Raw genomic sequence first — 8,399 nt, 5'->3', positions numbered from 1 at the left:
AAAAGGGCTTCTATTCTTATGTCAGTAGAAAAAGGAAAAACAAGGAGGCGATAGGACCTCTTCGAGGAGAAGATGGGGCAATGCTGACAGGGGATAGGGAAAAGGCAGAACTACTTAATGCCTTCTTTGCCTCGGTCTTCTCACAAAAAGAGAGTCTTCAACCTCAGCAAGATGGAGTGGATGAGGGATTGGAGGACATCCAACCCCAAATGGGGAAAGAAGTCGTCCAGGAATACCTGGCCGCTCTTAATGAGTTCAAGTCCCCAGGGCCAGATCAACTACACCCAAGAGTATTGAAGGAACTAGCGGAAGTCATTTCGGAACCATTGGCAACCATCTTTGAGAGTTCTTGGAGAACGGGAGAAGTTCCAGCAGATTGGAGGAGGGCCAATGTGGTCCCAATCTTCAAGAAGGGAAAAAAGGACGACCCAAACAACTACCGTCCGGTCAGCCTCACGTCGATACCGGGCAAGATTCTGGAAAAGATTGTTAAGGAAGTGGTCTGCAAACACTTAGAAACAAATGCAGTCATCGCTAATAGTCAACATGGATTTATCAAAAACAAGTCATGCCAGACTAATCTGATCTCTTTCTTCGATAGAGCTACAAGCTGGGTAGATGCGGGGAATGCCGTGGATGTAGCGTACCTGGATTTCAGTAAGGCCTTCGACAAGGTCCCCCATGACCTTCTGGCAAGGAAACTAGTCCAATGTGGGCTAGGCAAAACTACGGTGAGGTGGATCTGTAATTGGTTAAGTGGACGAACACAGAGAGTGCTCACTAATGCTTCCTCTTCATCTTGGAAAGAAGTGACGAGCGGAGTGCCGCAGGGCTCCGTCCTGGGCCCGGTCCTGTTCAACATCTTTATTAATGACTTAGATGAAGGGCTAGAAGGCATGATCATCAAGTTTGCAGACGACACCAAATTGGGAGGGATAGCCAATAGTCCAGAGGACAGGAGCAGAATTCAAAACGATCTTGACAGATTAGAGAGATGGGCCAAAACTAACAAAATGAAGTTCAACAGTGACAAATGCAAGATACTCCACTTTGGCAGAAAAAATGAAATGCAAAGATACAGAATGGGGGACGCCTGGCTCGAGAGCAGTACGTGTGAAAAAGATCTTGGAGTCCTCGTGGACAACAAGTTAAACATGAGCCAACAATGTGATGTGGCGGCAAAAAAAGCCAATGGGATTTTGGCCTGCATCAATAGAAGCATAGTGTCTAGATCTAAGGAAGTAATGCTACCCCTCTATTCTGCTTTGGTTAGACCACATCTGGAATATTGTGTCCAATTCTGGGCACCACAATTCAAGAGAGATATTGACAAGCTGGAATGTGTCCAGAGGAGGGCGACTAAAATGATCAAGGGTCTGGAGAACAAGCCCTATGAGGAGCGGCTTAGGGAACTGGGCATGTTTAGCCTGAAGAAGAGAAGGCTGAGAGGAGATATGATAGCCATGTATAAATATGCGAGAGGAAGCCACAGGGAGGAGGGAGCAAGCTTGTTTTCTGCTTCCCTGGAGACTAGGACGCGGAACAATGGCTTCAAACTACAAGAGAGGAGATTCCATCTGAACATTAGGAAGAACTTCCTGACTGTGAGAGCCGTTCAGCAGTGGAACTCTCTGCCCCGGAGTGTGGTGGAGGCTCCTTCTTTGGAAGCTTTTAAACAGAGGCTGGATGGCCATTTGTCAGGGGTGATTTGAATGCAATATTCCTGCTTCTTGGCAGGGGGTTGGACTGGATGGCCCATGAGGTCTCTTCCAACTCTATGATTCTATGATTCTATGTGGCGGGACGGTAACAGCTCTCCATGCAGTCATGCCAGCCACATGACCTTGGAGGTGTCTACGGACAACGCTGGCTCTTCGGCTTAGACATGGAGATGAGCACTAACCCCCAGAGTCGGACATGACTGGACTTAATGTCAGGGGAAAACCTTTACCTATTGGTATCTATTTTTATTATGAAGTTTACCAGTAGCTGATGCATTTCCCACCCTTGGCTTATACTAGAGTCAATACATTTTCCCAGGTTTTTTGTGGTAAAATTAGGTGCCTTGGCTTATATTTGGGTCGGCATATGCTCGAGTATATACGGTATATTTTTTTTCTTTTTGTAGAGTGCATCTGAAGCACTAACTGAGGGGCTCTGCACTTTCCTCCTCCTCCTCCTCCTCCTCCAAGGGCATACGGGCAGGGGCGGCTCGTCCATTACACGAAGTAAGCGGTCGCAGAACACTTTTTTTTGCCAGGGGCGCAGAGGCTCCTCTGTAAATGCCCCTCGACCACCACTTGAGGAGCGCCCCCTCAGCTCACAACAGCCCTAGCAGTCCGGGGGGAGCCTCGGCTTTCTTGCCTCGCTGCCGGGCGATCCTCTTCCCAAAGGGGCCGGGCCCTTGAGCCTCGCCTAGCCCCTCTCGTTCCTGCTCCACCCGGCCACCGGGTGCGCGAGCAGAGCCGGTGCTCAATCGTTCTCCGCGTTCGATCCCTTCCCCATGACCAGCTCCCTTTCCCGATCCCCCAGCGCACCACCTGCCTCCTCTCCTCTCCCCAATCCACGGGTGGGCCAAGGGGCAGAGCCGCCGTGCCTGGCCCGCTTCAGGTCCAGAGGCGTGTCTGAAGACCCCAGCGTGTGCACCAAAAGTCACCTCTTCTCCTGACTTTCTCTTCAGCCATTGGGACCAAGAGAGAGAGAGAGAGAGAGAGAGAGAGAGAGCCCCTCCGGCTGGAGGTATCTCCCACCTCCGCTCCCTCCTTTGTTTTTGCGCCTACCTTCAGGAAAGGTGGGCATCTCCACCTCTCTCTCTCTCTCTCTCTTGGTCCCAATGGCTGAGGAGAAAGTCAGGAGAAGAGGTGACTTTTGGTGCACACGCCAGGGTCTTCAGGCACGCCTCCGCACCCAAAGCGGGCCAGGCAAGGGAGCAAGTGCAGCAAGTATAGTTACTGGGATGTATAGTTCACCTACAATCAAAGAGCATTCTGAACTCCACCAATGATGGAATTGAACCAAATATGGCACACAGAACTCCCACGACCAATAGAAAATATATATCAATGATTGGTGTGGGGGGGGGGGGCGCCCAAATACCGTTGAAAATTACCTAGGGCCGCCTCTGCATACGGGCCAAGCTTTGGATGCAAAGTGGAGAAAGCGGAAGCAAAGGCTGGTGGGTGAGCGGATGAGGAAAGGCTCCGCAGCCACCCTGATGTTCTGCTGTTGCATCTCTTACTGAGGGCACATGGGCGGCCTCCTGCCATCTTCACTATCCCTTCCCCTTCCCCCTCCCCCCTTTAAGCATAAACAAACCTGTTTAAAGAGGGAGGTTGAAGGGCTAGCGAGAACGCATATGTAGTGGATTAGCCTACCTTACAGGGCTGATGTAAAGGCAGTAAACTGGCCTGGCTTGGAAAGGCTAAGGAGAGCAGGGGGGTGGCACGATCAGGCACCTTCATAGCTGCAAGTGCAGTCTGATTGGCTGTTGAAATTGGAGGGAGTTGCCTAGCAACTGAACATGGGTAGAGCCAGAAGGAAAGGAAGGAGTTAAGACAGCCACAGTTGTCAGTTGGGAGTTTGTTGTTTGAATAGTTAAGATATTTGAAGGGGAAGGAAAGAAGAGTTTTGGGAACTGTTTGTTAGGAAGATACCTTTGAGGAAAATAGTTAAAGCCTTCAGGGAGAAGGAATAAGAAATTTAGTAGGCCTCTATAGTGTTAAGAGTGCTGGTGTGGAAAGAGGGTTCAAAAGGTTCAAAATATCCTGTTTGTATTCCTGTGTGTGGAACATGCCTTATAAGAAACTCAAGTTATAACACCATTCTCTGACAATTTAATGTAACCAGATCCGCCTAGTCAAAGCCATGGTATTCCCTGTAGTAACCTACGGATGTGAGAGCTGGACCTTAGGGAAGGCTGAGCGAAGGAAGATCGATGCTTTTGAGCTGTGGTGCTGGAGGAAAGTGCTGAGAGTGCCTTGGACTGCGAGAAGATCCAACCAGTCCATCCTCCAGGAAATAAAGCCCGGCTGCTCACTGGAGGGAAGGATACTAGAGACAAAGTTGAAGTACTTTGGCCACATCATGAGGAGACAGCAAAGCCTAGAGAAGACAATTATGCTGGGGAAAGTGGAAGGAAAAAGGAAGAGGGGCCGACCAAGGGCAAGATGGATGGATGGCATCCTTGAAGTGACTGGACTGACCTTGAAGGAGCTGGGGGTGGTGACGGCCGACAGGGAGCTCTGGCGTGGGCTGGTCCATGAGGTCACGAAGAGTCGGAGACGACTGAACGAATGAACAACAAACGCATCTTTACTGTTCAAGAACAAAATAAACATAATATTCTTATTTTATTTCATCTGAAGAGTTTGAGTGGCTTTTTAAACATTCTATTGAAGAAAGTGACCTATTAATCAATAAGTGGTGGCAGCAAAAGAATCCTTAATAAATATTTGGTGGCAGCAAAGAAAAAATTAATATATAGTAGTGGCATCCCACTGTCCTGCCTTGTGTGTGAATGTGCCTGTTTTGCTCCTTGTCCTTCAGGGCCTCGTCTGGCCATACCTGTTGGTGTCCAGTCTATTATTGCAGCGTGCCAGCCAAAGGAATGAATGAATGAGCTCGTGTCTGTGTCTAGGAGGACGAAGTGTAAGAATCTGTGCCATTGTTGCTTACGATTGGGAGGTGGGGGAGGACAAGGACGCACACCTGGCTGAGTAGCTGCAAAGGAGAGGAACGTGGTGGTAGCTACTTGTGTATGTACTCCGTGGAGAGATCCCAACTGCCTCTTTAGCTCTCTCTCTCTGCAGACAGGTACACGTCTTCAGTAAGACGTGCTAGAGCCTCTCCTCAATCGCTCGCCCACAAACTGGAGCTCTCTTCCACATGGCCGACCTCTCCCCACCACAATGTGTCACAAATATTTAATATGCAGATTTGAGAAACGTGAATTGAATATGATGTGTGGGCATGAGTGGAAGAATGTATGGATGAAGTTAATAATTTTGAGGACAGCAGTATAATATTAAGGCCTGCAATGACTAACTACCTGCTTGCTGGACTGTAATTAAAAGTTGCTAATAAGAACTGAAAAGAAACTCTGATAAGGACTGTGACAATGGTTATTTCAAGTTAAGAGAAATGTTTGCAACATTCCTTATGTTAAGAAGGAAGTCAACACAAGGCTAACACCAATCAAGAAGAGTCCACATCCTCCCACAAGGATAGTAAAACATCAAAATATCCAGGCATCCCCTGGGCAACATCCTTGCAGACAGCCAATTTTCTCACACCAAAAGTGCCTTGCAGTTTCTCAAGTCGCTCCTGACACAACCAAAAAAATGTGATTACACTAGAGACCGTATAGGAATTATGAGTTTTACGTATCTCTGAGAAATAAGAAATAAATTACTTAATCTGGGACAAGTCAGCAAGAGATCTGGGAACTGTTGACCAGCATGAGGTCATAGGGGATGTGGTAATATGACCTGAGCATGCATCCCAGCTGACACTGGATTTTCAGAATTGATTAAAGTTAGTTTTTCTATGCATTAATAATTAATTGTGATCAACAGCTTATGGAATGAAACTTCTATAAATACATGGCTGTTCAAGCATAAAGATGTAATACTGGGTTGTTGCTCAGCTGGTTGGGAGTCAGCTGCATTAAAATAACTACTGACTGAAAGGTCATGGGTTTGAAGCCAGCCCGGGTTGGAGTAAGCTCCTGACCATTTGTCTAGCTTGCTGTTGACCTTTGTAGCCTGAAATACAATTGCATCTGTCAAGTAGGAAATTTAGGTAGAGTTTATGCGGGGAGGCTAATTTAACCAATTTACGACACCATAAAACTCTCCAGCTCCATGCAAAAGAATGAGGAAGTACTCCATTGGTGTCACAAGTGGATGGTGAAGTGGCAGCTCCCCCGGTGGCCGGAATTCAAAGCATGCCTTCATGAGGCTGGAAAGTTAAATAGCCTCTGTGTGTCTGCCTATATATGTTGTGTGTCTATGGCACTGAATGTGGAGCACACTTTGGGAACCACTGGTCTGGCGTTACCTGTTCTGCCTTACATACAAATTCAGCTCAAGAACAGAATCTATCTTGTTCGTAACCTGCATGTGGGAAAACCTGTTAGAAAATATATTGCTTGGTAGAGAATGGAACAAAAAAACCTCTTGAGCTAGGAATTCGGGTACAATGTATTGTCGAAGGCTTTCATGGATGGAATCACTGGGTTGCTGTAGGTTTTTTTGGGGGCTATATGGCCATGTTCTAGAGGCATTCTCTCCTGAAGTTTCGCCTGCATCTGTGGCAAGCATCCTCGGAGGTTGTGAGGTCTGTTGGAACTAGGAAAATGGCTTTATATATCTATGGAATGACCAGGGTGGGACAAAGAACTCTTGTCTGCTGTAGCTAGCTCTAGGATGCTTGCCATAGATGCAGGCGAAACGTCAGGAGAGAATGCTTTTAGAACGTGGCCATATAGCCTGAAAAAACCTACAACAACCCAATTCGGGTACATTTCACTTGGGATGATTACCCTTTATTTTATTTATTTATCTATTTATTATTTAAACTTATATGCTGCCACTCCCCTGGGGCTCGGAGCGGCTTACAAGAATAGCTAAAATCTAACAAAATTTAAAAGCAATTTAAAACAATTTAAAAACAACACTATCAAACATTAAAAGCCTGTCGAAACAGGTGTGTCTTACATGCCCTGCGGAAAGCTGTTAAGTTCTGCAAGGCATGGACTTCAGGTGGCAGAGTATTCCAGAGTGATGGTGCCACTGCTGTGAAGGCTCTGCGTCTGGTTGAAACTAATCAAATAATTTTTCGTATGAAAGTTGACAGAGTGGGAATGAGGCAATGTTTTAATGATCTGACTTATGAAGAAAAAGACGACAGAAAGGATAACGTATATTGTATTTGACAAATAATATGCAAAGTACAGTAATCCCTCGCTACTTCGTGGTTCACTTTTCATGGACTTCCTGTTTTGCGATTTTTTACATTACATTATTTATGCAGTGGTGGATGGAGTGAGGCTCTACCTGGTGGCCAATGGGAAAGAAAGAGAGGGTGGTGCGGCCTACTGCGCTATCACGACCCTGGAAGTAGCTCCAGAGGTGTTTATTGGGTGGTAGTTAAGAGTTGCATGGATTACAAAGGACATATACATCTTGCCTTTGGGACGCCTCTTTGGGGAGGAGGGCACCTGCCCTCGGCCTGCAAGGTGCAGGCATCAGGTAAGGCGGTGGCAACAATACAGGCAAAGGCAGCAGCAGCAGCAAAAACAAAGGCAGATCTAGCAGGGAGAGGGAGGAGGAGCCAGGGCCGACCTCCTTCCCTTTGCCACTTGAGTCCATTTCTCCAGCTCTAGTGGGACCAACACACCAGGCGAGTGCAGAAGAGGCGGGTAAGGAAGTGCAAAGGCTAGACGAAGTAGGGACGCTATAAATATAGCGTCCCTACTTTGCGGATTTTCACTTTTCGTGGATGGTCCTGGAACATAACACCCGCGATAAGTAAATGAACACTGTATTTGAATTGTATAACCAATGCCTACCAGTTCTGACAATAGCTGGAAATACAGTACGAGGGTTGAATGAAAAGTAATGCCTCCACCTTCGTTACTTGGGTTTGGATGGGACTATTTTAATAAATCAAACGCAGAAATAATCCTCAGAATGTGCTCTTTAGCTACCACTATAAACTTTTTCACATAATCACCAGACAATTGGATACATTTCTGCCAAGGATGAACAAGTTTTCTGAAGCCGTCACGGAAGAAGTCGACACTCTGTTTCCACAACCAGCGTCTCACAGTTCTCTCAGCATCTTCGTCAGAAGCATAATGATGTTCCTGCAGATCTTCTTTCATTATCGGGAACAGATGGAAGTCAGACGGTGCTAAATCTGGACTGTATGGAGGTGAGATTCAGTCTCTGAAGTTCTGCCATGTACCCATTGTGCACAGATCTTCCGATAGCCAAGCAAAGCAATAATGTGACCCACACGTTCTTGTGACATGCTGATTATACTTGAAATTTCTCTCTGAGTGATATGACAATTGTCCTGAATCAATCTGTCAACCTTTTGCTTTTGAAACTCAGTGATTGCTGTCACAGGACGTCCAACTCTTTGTTTGGCACGCAAGTCAGATGTTCCCCACCTCAACATCTTTAAACCTACTCGCCCAATGAGGCACAGTACTCACTCAACACAATCCCCATAAACAGCTTGCATTCTCTGATGAATCTCCTTTGGAGTGACACCTTCTGCTGTCAAGAATTCAATGACTGCACGTTGCTTAAGTCGCATTGACTGACCGTCTGTGCAGGGTTCCATACTTCACACTTTAACACAACCGTTCAATGCTAAGGCTTCCCACCAAA

This window comes from Anolis sagrei, chromosome 2 (assembly GCF_037176765.1).
Source record: "Anolis sagrei isolate rAnoSag1 chromosome 2, rAnoSag1.mat, whole genome shotgun sequence".
NCBI lineage: Eukaryota > Metazoa > Chordata > Lepidosauria > Squamata > Dactyloidae > Anolis > Anolis sagrei.
The sequence above is the reverse complement of the archived record's forward strand: the minus strand, read 5'-3'. Positions refer to the sequence as shown.